We start from the raw sequence: 13,958 nt of genomic DNA, 5'->3' as shown, positions 1-13,958 counted from the left end.
CTTTTTTGTCAAGGCAACCTGTGGTTTAAAGGTGACAAACTGTGTTCTGGCTTCTTCTGCATCAGGGCAAGCTTCATCTTGTCAACAGTGGGTAGGAGACAGAGCCTGTTATTCCCTATTACCCAAGTTAATCACATGCTTTTCTGAGTATAAACAGGTGATTCACCAAGTTTAAGAGCGGAAGTGACCAACAGACCAGCCAGTGTCAAGCACTCTGAATATCAATCACCACTTCTCAGATTTCACCCACCGGGACCCCATCTCTTGTGCTAGGCTGAAGTATCCCATATGGATAGAAGACTTTTGGAGGTGGGGATTGCAGAGCTTTGGGCAGAACAGGCATAAGGGACCAACAAGCAAGGAAAGCAGAGCAACATCAAAAGCCTGATGGGCATTTGAAGATGACTGTTGGTATCATGCCTGTTGGCACATGGATCATTTGGTCAGTGAAGTTATGTGAGCTTTCACCTGGTTCTTGCAGGAGTGTGTGATTTTTTATGTTCTTTGTGTGTGCAGTTTTCACAATGAGGTGCTGGTCCTTATGGCAGGTCTGTTAGGGGCTTTCATAATAAAAAGTACAGTAAAATAAACAACCTTTGCTAGTACATTATGCAAAATGTCCACTGACAACTGAACTTCACCACATCGCAGTGAACGCAGGATGAGCTATTGAAGGGCCCAGGATCACTGCAGATTTATCCTGGTAAAATCAGTAAATGCTCTGTTTGCTTCATGATATTTCTGGGAATGTCTGGGAAGTCAAATTAAAATGGAAGAGTGGATATCATAGCCGGGGGCTTCCCCCTGGTTCTTCACTAGCACAAGGAAAACAAATTACAAATGGATCCCGCCAAGGTTTGAAAGGCCGGGTTTTTTATTCAACATCACCTGACAGTGCTGTTTGTTAATACATTCAGTGTGTTTTAATATAATTTTTCTCATCTTTCACCACACTCGATGATTTTCTTCTATAATTGTTTCGTTAGTCATTTCTGTAGGCAGCCTGGCAGCTGTTGCTGAAAATCCGTTTATGAATTGTGGTTGGCTCTGGATTTAACAAAATGCAACTGCACCCTCTTGTGGAAGCTGCTAAGTAAATTATTTTTGTTTCCTGGTACCACCTGGTTAATTTTTTTCTGAACTAGTCAAAAGAAAACAAATAGCAGAAGTGTCCTAAGGCCACACAGCAACAAAGCTTCCTGGAGAACTTCAAAAGAATAAGCTGCAACTTTGGAATGTCTGAACTCAGAAAACCATTGAAGACAAACTTCTGTGGAGAAGACCTTCAAAGACACCCTGGGAGACCTTCCTGCCAGTGGCTTTTGTGGGACTCTCTGTCATAATATATTTTTCAAGAGAAACAGTTGGTATGGCTATATGCATAGAAATGGTACATTTACAAGTAAGTCTAAGGACAATAATTAAATATAAGTATCCAGCATGGACCTGAAAAATAGTTTATGTTCATTCTCTATTTGTGCAAATCCATGAATACAGATGTCAATCTCTCTGTATGTGCTAATGGAAATAGTGTTTGTATTTGAAGGCAAATACACTTGTGAAGGGAGTGGGTTAGGTTGCACAAAGAAGGTTTAACGTTGAACTCTTGTAAATCTCAAAATGTAATTTTTTTCCTGCAACCGCTGTGGACACTTTGGATAAAAGAAATGCCTTTAAACTCATGAATGCATTTGTACTCTGGTCTATGAGGAGTAGGGGCAGGGGAAGCAAGAATTCCTTTAACTGCTGAAGCAAATATATTGCCACCTCCTACTCTGCATTATATGGGCTTGCACAGAGTCTCATACAATGTTTACCTTAGTTAAAAAAGAGAAAAATTGTTTACAGGAAAAAGATTTTCCTGAAAAAAAGCCTCAAAACCTTTTGTTTTTCACTATTATTGTGGACATAAGGGCTTTCTGACTAAGACAAAATGAAGGGAAAATGATTTAAAAAAAATTTTTACAGCAGAGACACTCACTGACAATAGAGTAAAAATACCCCAAAAGTAACAAGGTATTTGTGAAATTATCACTTTCCATGAGTAATTAAAAAAAAAAATGGTACTGAAAAATTTTTATATTGTTTCTAATACACAATGTATTCAAATACATTAAAGTCCAACGTGAGCAGCAGCTGGTTTTTATGGGCCACAACCTAGCTACTCTTTCTCAGAGCAAAGAATTAACCCATAGTCTGCTTTGGTGTCAGTTAGAAAGATGGAAGAATTTGTCTTGCTCTCTGCAAAGGGCTACTTAAAAAAAAAAAAAAAGAAAAAAGTAACTGTCATAGAGCATGCATGTATATATCCCCTATGTAGAATTTAATGAGGTGAGTTGATTTGCATTTTTATGTCTGAACTTGTTCTTGCACTGCCAGCCTGTCTCACTGGGCGGTGAAATACAACCTATCGACACCTCTGGGTGGGGTAGCTCAATTCAAGATGATGATCTGAAGTCGAGTTTTGGGAGTCCTGATCTGATACTAACATTGTCTTACCTGTGACACGGCTTCTGCACTTTTTGAAGTTTCACAGTGTTTAAAATTTGTATTTCTGCTTGTTTCTCCACTGCACTTTTGCTCTTTTGCTCAGTGCTTTAAAGGACCCTTTGCCATCCTCGGATGGTACAAGTTTCTGCGCTCAGTAATACAGTACTTTACCCCAGACGAGGGTAAAGCCTCATTTTACTCTCTCTGTTGGGTATCTGCTGCACTTTATGTATTTCTGGCAGAGCAGTGGTAAGCCTGACACTGTGCCAGCTGACCCAGGAGGAGCAGCTGTGGCTGCAGTCTCCAGAGGGGGTGGCTCACACAGCCTGGCTGACTTTGGTCTCTGTGGGCTATCAGAAAGGGAAAGACACTGGCCAAGTACCCTCATGATTGTTGCATCTTTCACAGGGCATGGAAATACACACAGGTTGATGGGAAAAAGAACTAACAAGCATCCTCACGTGAAAAAGCTGCTTTTTGGACCTCTGTGTGCGCTCCTTGTGCCACCAAACTCAGAAGGAATCCTCTTAGCACACTTCAACCATAGGAGCTTGCTCCTTCCCTAGAGCAAGTATGGATGTGAAGTTTATGCAGCTGCATCCCTCTTTCAAGTTAATTATATCACTCTGAGCAGTTCGGCTATGATCCCACACCGCAGTGTCTTGCACTTGAACCAGCCTGCCTATTTCCTTGGGTGCCTGCCACGGAGGTTGCCTCCCCGCTGAAATCCTGGCACATCACCTAGTGCTCTGTAATCCAAGTTTCTTTCAAGCTCAAGTACCCAGAATTCACCACTGTAGCCATGCCTCATGTCTCTACATGACTTCAGCTGATTTCCAAGTCTCCCTTGGGGAAAGGTGTATATTCAGCCTCATTTAAAAAGAAACCCGTTGCTGAAAACCAGGGATCTACAACCTACAATACAATGTACTACCTAAACCAGTTCCTGCATGGCTAATAAATAATATAAAGCCATTTCCAACTCCTAGTATTGATCCTCCATGTTATAATCCTGAGCATCTGTAACAGATACAACCCCACATCCCTGGCATTGGCCCCTTATCCCACTCTTCAAGTGTACTGAAAACAGTGTTGATAACACAGAGATGTCTTAGCTGTTGCTGAGCAGTGCTTAAATCAGAGTCAAGGCATTTTGTACTCCTCACACCCCACCAGTGAGCAGGCTGGGGGTGCACAAGGAGCTGGACGGGGACACAGCCGGTACAGGTGACCCCATGTATCCAGAGGAATATTCTATACCATAAGGCATCATGCTAAGCATATAGAGCTGGGGGAAGAAGAAGGAAGCAGGAGAGCATTCAGAGTGATGGAGTTTGTGTTCCCAAGTCACTGTTAAGTGAGATAGTGCCTGTGTTTCTTGGAGTTGGCTGGACACCTGCCTACCCGTGGGGAATGGTGAATGAATTCCTTGTTTTGCTTTGCTTGTGTGCACAACTTTTGCGTTACCTATTAAACTGTCTTTTTTCTCAACCTATGAGCTTTCTCACTTTTACTCTTCCAATTCTCTCTCCCAGCCCACTGTGGGGAAGTGAGCAAGCTGCTGTGTGGAACTTAGTTGCCAGCTGGTGTCCATCCACCACATCTGGTTAGGATAATTGGGTGCTCCTAGTATGAGGCTTTTCAAGTCTCAACAGTCAGCAAAACCCCTCCTCAGCTCATTTCTTCTGAAACACTAACTTGAATATTAAACATTCTCTGCTAGATGCAGCCTACAAAATCTTGCAGGCATCACTCATTCCTCACAGCAGAAGATCTTACCTAACACTATGCACCTTGCAGGGACTAGGAATGTATGTTCCTCATTAGTCTCAGCATTGCTGGTGAATTTTAGCTCTAATTGTAGTCGTGCATCATGGGCCCCAAGTCACCCACTCCTTACACCTAAACAATCTCCTTTCCAACAGTAACCCCAGCCCTCTCCACATGGATGCTGCAGGATCTTGTTGAATTTCTTCATTCCTTGCTGTCACAGAAATGGGACATGTCTGGGGGTGGCAGGGATGAACTGAGAAGGTTCAGTTCTGAGCCTAGTGTTAGGATTGGGGTAAAGATGTGTTTTTTTGCAAAAGAAAGCTTGAAAAATCTGTGGTTTATTGTGCTTTCCTACAAGAACATTAAAGCTAGAATGGGGACTATGGCTGGTAGGGACAATTTCAGGGTAACAGGGCAGGATAGGATATGAGTCCTTTCAGTGAAGGCTGGAGTTGCAGCTAGAGGTTCAGATGGAAAGGGCTGATCCAGAGAGGTAGCAGGGGATAGAGATGCTAGTCACAACTGCAGATTAAACTCTGGGTTCTGATTAAAACTAGAGTTAGAGTTTGACCCTAATCCAGGGTTTAAGAGGGCTGAAGAGTCAAATGACTGCTGGATTGAAGAGATGTGTTGAGTCAGGCTGCAGATGACCCTGGCAGGGGAAAGTAACTCACTGTTTTGGCTGGGGGATTGCTAGGAGGGGATTGGTAGGATACATGTAAACTCTGTGGCTGGGTTAGAGTTTATGTTAGAGTTTGATTCATAGAGTCTGAAGAATTCAGGAAAATGCAGGAACTTCTAAGACCTGCAGGATTTTGATGAGGTTTAGTTTCTTGATGAACTTGGTAAGTGTAAATGCTAAGATGGGGAGGAGGTTAGAGTAGTTCAAGCTTGTTTTGGGTAGTGCTTGCTTCTGGCTATATTGCCTCTGTTAAAGGAGGCAGGGGCCTCCTAACGAAAGTTCTAATGAAAATATTGTATTTTTGGGGGAAGAATAGAATTGATTAGGTTGGACAAATTTTGGTGAGTTTAAAGTTAGAGTTAGTTCTGAGTAAACATAGTTTGACTCCACCAATAAATAACACTTGAGAGTTCAAAGGTTTTACACAGGTGTCAGGTATGCTGGCTAAGAGCAGCAGGCAAAACAAACACACTTATATAAAAAGTGTTTGTACAGATCAAACATTAACTGGTGTTCTCAGTGTCCCATACAGGAAATGCACACACGCATACTTGGTTAAATGTATGGGCTCTAAGAAGATTGAGGAATTGAGGCATCACTGTGGGAAGGTTTCAGAAAAACAGAATACTTCAGCTCAAAGCCTAGCTATCAATTTTACCAAAGATGGTGGCTGCCACTCAAATTCTCATTAGGTCCAGTAGTTACCATTGTAGAACTCAGACAGTAGTATTTATAAATTTTCCACAGTTAATTTGAAACTAAACCATTCACCCATTTTTCTAAGTCTTCTGAGTTACATCTCCTTTGAGAATCACAGTATCACAGAATATTCTGAGTTGGAAGGGATCCATAAGGATTGTCGAGTCCAACAAGTTAGTAGCCCATATGGGCATCAAATATACAACCTTAGTGTTATGAACACCATGCTCTAATCAAGTGAGCTCATCTCAGATTATTCATGATGGATAACGAGTAACATACATAAATAATAAATTGCATAATGCACATTGCATAGTGGAATGCAGTAGCCTATGCACTCATACAATAAATTTTATGAGTAGCTTGGTTCGGTATTTATAGAAAATCGTAGTGCTTCTTCAAAATTGTTGAATCAATATTTCAAGAATAGAAATTTACAAAAGTGCTCAGAGTGATCTTTCATACTAGAATATTTAATAATATACTTTGGAAGTATATATTCAATTTCACATGAAAACCACAAGTCAGTTTATGTATTATACCTCAGAACAGCCTCTGGTATCATTTAGATGTCTCATAAAACCTTATTCAAAAGCCAGGAGTGTAGGTTTCGGACGGGTTCGGTCGGGACGGAGACGGAGAGATCTCTATAGGCAGGTCTTGGGACACAGTCGGTTTATTGTAAAGGCGTGGGTATTGGGGCACTGCTCAGAGCTGCCGGACTCAGCTCTGAGCAGGCCCAAGAGAGTAAGCAGGTGAGAGAGAGAGAGAGGGTGTAAGAGCAAGAGTGGAAGTAAGGAAGGAAAGGAATGAAGTGGAAGAGAGGAATAGAAGTGAGAATGAATAGAAGAGAGAATGGAAGTGAGAATGTCTGAAGTCCTGGTTACAATACAATAAATCATCTTCTGTACTGAATATTCTAATTGTCACTAACCAATCTAATACAAGATACAAATCCTATAGCATTTACATACAGCCTATAAGAGTTCTTATATTACCATAGAGTGTTACATCTTAACTTCTAAAAACTACTCTTTGGACCCCTTCTGCTGAGCTAGTAGGGTCTGCTCTGACCCTTGGACCTGTTTGCAAGCAGAGGGTATTGTTCCATCAAGAGGGGATTATCTTCAGTGGCCATACCATTGTTTTCCAGTTGTTCAGTAACTAAGACCTGGTATTTCAAAAGTGGCTTTCATTTCGATGTTGCCTGTAGTTTTCATATTCCCAAAATCTTTTGTCAGGCAATCATATTTACAAGGTTTTCCTGTTTCATCTTCCCCAACATCTCCCCCTTTCTGACGGACAATTAAGATATTAGACATAGTCTTACTTGTCATTTTTTGCACACACTGAAGTATACAAGGTACTGCTACTAAAACTATAATTATTACTACTAGAATAATCAAGCCTATTTTACAGAGTTCCCTTAGCCAAGGTGCAAAGCTCCAACCATCAAACAAACTGTCTAGCCAAGACGGGTTATCTGTTGTAATTTGGTTAGCTAGGTCCCTTAGGTTTTGTAACTGTTTGTGAATGGAAACAGAATGATCGGATAAGTTCATACAGCATAATCCTTCAAAATCTTCACAGCCATGCCCACGTGCTAATAAAAGATAATCAATATAAGTTTGGTGTCTATGGCTGGGAGTTGGAGAAATGTGATGATTATCACATGGCTAATACTTATCAAAAGTAACATTACTAAAACCTTCTGGAAAAGGCATTTCAACTAAACAGGTTGAAAAAGGTTTGTGTCAGATAGACAGATGGTATCGGAGCCTGCAGATTTGGCTAAAGCAACCCAGACATTTGTCTTTGGTTGATTTACAGGTAAAGCTTCGCTACAAAAACTAAAACAAAAGAATAAAAGCAACATGCATCTACACAAATAATGCTAAAACTCCATTCTTTTCTTGAGCTGTTTTTGGCAGACAATCTTCTCTCAGTGGTTCTGCCTGGTTCACATTTCAGTGCCGGCTTCTCGGCTTCCACTCGCGGGGTCACTGGCTGGTGTGGAGGCGTCGGCAGGTTTTGATGTGTGGTATGGCTTCACGTTTTTTGCTGGAATCCACTTGGTTCCTTCACCTGTGGAGAGACATGCAAACCCCTTCCCCCATGTTATAAGATCATATGGTCTTTCTATTTTTCCTGATTCTAGATTTTTGATTAAAACTAGGGGGTGCTCCTTCAGTTTTGCTTTTTTGTTGTTTAAGAAGTGTCTGAAGATAGGGGGATCAGGCTCTTCTGCAGAGCTATTCAAAAAATTATAAACATACAAAGCCTTATTCAACCTCCTTTGAGGTGTATCCTGGGCTTCTCCCCCTTTCTGTTGATTTAAAATGCGTTTTAAAGTTTGATGTGTTCCTTTTAGGGTACTTTTTGGCAGTTGTTTAAGGTATGGAGAGCAAATGCCACTGTATCTTACAGCACTTTTTAGTTCTTTAATTTCGAGAGTGTGGATGGGAGCCGACGTTGTAGGACTGTCAGGCTGTTGGCTAGCTATCACAGGCTTAGCTAATAGACTAAGACTTTCATCTTTATAGATTTGGGGTCTTATTTCATGGCAATCTGTTAATTTAGAATAATCTGAGCACTTTGGAGGATTTTTTGATTCAGAAGGTAGCGCTGACAAACTTTCAGAACTCGTTTTCTCTTTCTGGGTTGCAAGATCCCCGTCACTCGCTGGCGGGACTCTGGGGCTCATTGCAAACAAATCTGGCTGCTTTTCAGAGTTTGCTTGTGTTAAAGCATCAGCTCCAGCAGAGAGGCTCTCCGTCTCCCCTGCCACTGGAGCTGCATTATTTCCCTCGGTTCCCCCCCTGCTCGCGGCTTCTGCTTGTGCTGCCTGTGCAGCTGTTTGTACTGTTTGAGCTGTCAGAGCCCTCTCAATTTTTTCTCCTAGAGCTTTTCCAAGTTCATTTGCTTGTATAGTTGCCACCTGCTGTGGACCTCCTATTTTGTTACAGGCATCAATCATCTCAGGCACTGTGGGTCTTTCTTTTCCCAAAGTTTTGATAACTTTTTTACATTCTGCATTGGCATTATTTTCAATAATGTCCCGTATCATTATTGGGCGAGCTATGTCGTCGTTGCATTGCCGTTCTGCTGCTTGGATGACCCGGTCCACAAATGTGGTGAATGGTTCAGACAACTCTTGGCTAATGAGATTATAGGCTTTCTCAAAACTTCCTGCAGGCTGAATTTGCAAGAAGGCTTTGCAAGCCATCTTTTTGATGTCATCTAATGCTGTTTTGGGTAAATTTATTTGATTGTCATTTTGATCATCAGGATGGTCACCAGTCAGCTTAGATATGACAAGGGTACGAAGGTCTGCGTCAGTACTTTGTTTATAAGTGGCTAGTACCCCTGCAAGCAGTCTCTTCCATTTGAGTTCCCATAGCATATATTGTGAGTCTGTGAGAATTATACTAGCAAGATTTTTACAGTCATTTGGTATAAGTGTATGTCCTTCTAGGGTACTTTTCAGCAGTTGCTTAAAGTATGGAGAGCAGATACCACTGTCCTTTATTGCTTTCCGCAATTCTTTAATCTCATGGTGTGGGATAGCTTGCCATGTTCTAGGACCACCAGCTTGCTGGCTGAATAGTACAGGCATAGCTAAAGGATTTAGATTTTCCTCTTTGCAAATTTGGCGTCTGATTTCATGCCAGTCTGTAAATTGAAAATTATTGAAACATTTTTGGGAGTTTTCTACTTTTGGGATAAATGCAGGCGAATCTTCAGGGTTTAGTGTTTCTTTCTGAGTTGAGAAGTCTGTCCCGAACACTGGGGGGGCACCAGAGCTGTTTGGGTTGGTTCTGGGAAGCGGCGGCGGAGTCAGGGAGGCAGGCGGCGGAGTCGCGGGAAGATGCGCGGCTGGTCCCGGGAGCGGTGCTGAGGCTGGAGAAGTTCGAGCAGAGGAGTGACACCGGTAATCTGGGAGTTGCAGCGATTGCGCATGCGCGTGTTGCGTCATCAGGTCCGCGCGGTAGGCTGTAATGGCGGCAGTCTGTGTGGCAGATGGCTCGGGCAAAGTGGGAGATGGCAGGACTGCAGAACCAGGGGCTGGGGCTGCGGTCGCGGGAGGCAGGAGGGCTGGTGGTTGGATCGCGGCGTGCTGCTGCTGGAAGCTTGTAGGCTGGGCTGGGGTGGGTGGTGGTGCTGCGGGAGACGGGGCTGCAGTGCCGGGAGACGGAGCTGGAGCAGGGGCAGGCACGGGGGACACTGCAGACATCCGTGCAGGCAGCGCGGCACCGGGACCAAGTGGCTCGCGGAGCTGGGGCGCTCCCAGCGCAAGCGATGGTGTGCCGGGATCGGGGAACCGCACAGAAACGGCGGCAGGGGCGGGAGTAGACACAGGCGTCCGTGCTGCCGTGGGGTCGGGGGACAGCTCGGGGCGTGCTGTGTGCGCTTGAACGGCAGGGTGGGGGGGTAGGGTTTGTGCGGTAACGTGCACAGGGGGTGCAGGGGACAGCAGCGCGGCCGTGGCCCGTGCTGTAGGCGCCGGTGGTTCGGGAGCGGCAGGAGACTGTGAAGACGCAGCAGCGGCGGCTGCGGATGGAACAATGGCTACTATCGGCGCCGTCTCGGGGGGGGGGGATCTGGGGGGCTGGAAGAAGGGTCACGACTTGGCTTTGGGGGGGGCCGGCTATAATGGCAGCCATGGCCATAACCGGCGCGGCTGGGGGAGGGGTAACACCCGTAGGTAGCAGGGGGGTAGGCGCTGGCCCCGCAGGGGTACCGCCGGGGGGCGAGGCCACCATGATGTCAGCAGCGGGGGGTGGGGTAGCAGTGACGGCAGCAGGGGGGGGTGGAGCCGCGGTGACGGAACCGGGGGGGGCACGGAGGGGCAGGGGCAAGGGGCGGGGCCGCGAAGACGCTGGCACTGAAGGCGGGGGCCGCGGGGGATGGGGCAGCAGGGGCCGCGGGGGATGGGGCAGCGGGGAGGAACGGGATGGCGGGAGGGGCCGTAGGGTCCGGTGGGGTGGCTGGGGCCGGGGTAAGGGGTGTGGGGGCCGCGAGCGCGGGGGGCGGGGCGGCGCGAGTCAGCCAGACCGTGGGTACTGGAGCCGCAAGGTCCGGCGGAGGGGCGGGGGCCATGCTCCGCTGCGGGCTCGCGACGGCAAGGGGCGGACTAGCAGCCGGAGCCGGGCTCGGCGGGGTGACTGCTGCGGGCGGCGCCATCGCGGCAAACAGCTCTACCAGCGCTCTGCAAGCTGGGAGCAGCTGCGCGGCTGCCATATCCCGGTAGGAGATATTATTAAAGAGCTTAACTCCAACTGTGTCCCAAAAGTCTCTTGTAAAGACGGCTGAACGGTCAGCATTTGGGAAATTAAGTCGGGTCCATTCTAAAAGATTTTTTAGCTCGTGTTTAGGCAACTGACTTGGACCAGAGCTTATAAGTAAATGCTTAAGTTGCTTATAGAGATCTCTGTCATGGGCAGAGTGGGTTTGTCCCATTTTTTAGACCAGTATGATACTCACTTAGATGATGTCGCAGGAGCAGCGTCCTTACTCAGATGTCTGTCGTGCGGGGCTGGCAGGCACTCCACTCAGCAGTCAGGACGCCGCTTTTCGGTCCTTTCCCAGAGCTCCGATTTCAGGCGTCGCTTGGCAACGGCTTTCCGTGCTCAGGACCTCACAGGTGGGTCCGCACTGAGAGCTCCAGTGCGGGCGGTGCTCAGCACTACTCGCCTGTGCTCGGGGCGTGTGGCAGATTTCCCTCCGCAGAGCTCCAGTCAGCACTGCTTAGCAGCGTGTCCGTGCTCGAGGGGTGATATGGCAGACCTCCTCTAAGAGCTCCAGGGGGCCGCTGCGCAGCAGTGGCTGCCCATGCTCGAGGTCTGCCAGGCAAGTCCCTCCAAGAGCTCCAGGTAATCCCCGTGCTCGAAGGCTGCCTCCGCAGAATTACAGAGCTCCAGCTATTACGATGCGCAGCAACGGTATGCAGTGCTCACGACACGTTCTAGGTGGCTATAACTGGTCTTTTAGTTACTGTCCATGGAGAAAAGTCCTACAGATGGAGAAAGCTGAACCGGGCGTTCAATCACGTTGTGCGCCAGGCTGCAGGTGCTGGGTGTGGGTTCGGCAATCACGGTGGGCGCCAGACTGCAGGTGCTGGGTGTGGGTTCGGCAATCACGGTGGGTGCCAGACTGTAGGTTACGGGCGTTCTCTGGGGTCCAGTCGGGACGGCCAGATGTAGACGGATGGAGACGGAGAGATCTCTATAGGCAGGTCTCGGGACACAGTCGGTTTATTGTAAAGGCGTGGGTATTGGGGCACTGCTCAGAGCTGCCAGACTCAGCTCTGAGCAGGCCCAAGAGAGTAAGCAGGTGAGAGAGAGAGAGAGTGTGTGTAAGAGCAAGAGCAAGAGCAAGAGAATAGAATGGAAGTAAGAGTAAGGAATCAATGGAATAGAAGAGAAGAGAGGAGAAGAGAGAATGGAAATGAGAATGTCTGAAGTCCTGGTTACAATACAATAAATCATCTTCTGTACTGAATATTCTAATTGTCACTAACCAATCTAATACAAGATACAAATCCTATAGCATTTACATACAGCCTATAAGAGTTCTTATATTACCATAGAGTGTTACATCTTAACTTCTAAAAACTACTCTTTGGACCCCTTCTGCTGAGCTAGTAGGGTCTGCTCTGACCCTTGGACCTGTTTGCAAGCAGAGGGTATTGTTCCATCAAGAGGGGATTATCTTCAGTGGCCATACCATTGTTTTCTAGTTGTTCAGTAACTAAGACCTGGTATTTCAAAAGTGGCTTTCATTTCGATGTTGCCTGTAGTTTTCATATTCCCAAAATCTTTTGTCAGGCAATCATATTTACAAGGTTTTCCTGTTTCATCTTCCCCAACACAGGAGGATTTTCCACTTGTCTTTTCTGGGTTATATTCATCAACAGATAAATCCTACAGCCTGTAAAGCAGTCTTGCTGACCTCAGTGGAGCTGCTCATGAGAGAAAATGCTGTTGGGAAGAGGGAGGAGGAAGGGAAGAGAATACTCTTTAATAAAAATGAACATGGAAGGTATTGAGGTTAAGTTACACCCTTCTCCTTCTCATTGCAACAGACACTTTTGCCTTCAAATACCCCATTACATGTATCAAATGCTTGTTCTAAAGAGCTAAATGGCAGACAAGGGCATAGAAGAGAGGGGGCCTTTGGCCTCTTTAAATGTGGAGTTAAAAAAAAGCCAGTTGCTAGGCTGGGCACTCTAATACTGGGTTCCAGGGCCTAGAAGGAGGGGAAACAAGTTAGCCTCCTCTCTGTCTGTAGTGGCTCTATTTTTAAGCACAGCTTTTGGGCATTAGGCTGCAGGCCACCATTCCCAACATCTGATTATTCCTTAAGGCTCCTTTCCTGCACTTTGCGGCTTGAGGAAGTACTGTGACGACCACCCTGACACTGATTTCAGGTGGGAAATCTGATTCAGAAGTCTGTGCAGGCCTGTTGGTCTGCTACACCACTGGTAATCCCGAAAGCAGGGTTTCCTCCATTTCTGTGATTTGCTTAAGTCATGGGAGTTCTCCTGTCAGTCCGAATAAAGCAATTAATATTACTTAATGTTGTTTTGCACGCTTTTGTGCCTTACAAGTTGCAATTATAAATTATAAATTGAATTACATACTTAAAAGAGTGTATCATTTAATATGACAGATACTTTCAATTATAAGCCCTTGTTTCGGTATGAGTTTCTTCCAGCAAACAATAATTGATGAGGGCAAAAATATTTGTCAGGAGATCTGTAAAGGTATGTCTAGTTTCTTTTAAAAATTCCCCAAATTTCAAGCTGAAAAAACATTGATAGAGAAAAAGTCTGGTGGTTTGGGTTTTTAGGGTTTTTTTAAACAGTGTGCTAAATTTTTAAATACATGAGGGTTTTTTCTCCTTCCTTTTTAATGGAAACTTATATTCTCAAGCATTCTGACTAGCTCTAACTTCCAAGTGGAAAATCCAGTTACATTACATGTTACAGGCAATTACATTCCTAAAAGAAGATCCTACACTAGAAGCAGAGCAGTCCAAGGGCAAGTCTGCTCTTTAGTGTGACATTAGAGGATGGATGAAGAAAGACACTAACCAAAACTCTGTTACATGCTGCGGGCCTGCCTGGAAATGAAGGGAATCGATGACTGCAGGCTGCGCACAGCGCTGCTCCACTCTGGAGCAATAACCAACATTGGACAAGCCCAAACAATAAGTCAGCAAAAAGTAAAGCCTCAGACTTCCTATGTTTGCCCAAACCAATTCACGATGGTTCTTGAAGCTTCTGTCCTGGAAATATTGCAGTTCAAGGAAG

Source organism: Corvus moneduloides, chromosome 1 (genome assembly GCF_009650955.1).
Source record: "Corvus moneduloides isolate bCorMon1 chromosome 1, bCorMon1.pri, whole genome shotgun sequence".
Classification (NCBI taxonomy): Eukaryota; Metazoa; Chordata; class Aves; order Passeriformes; family Corvidae; genus Corvus; species Corvus moneduloides.
This window is presented reverse-complemented; position numbering follows the sequence as displayed.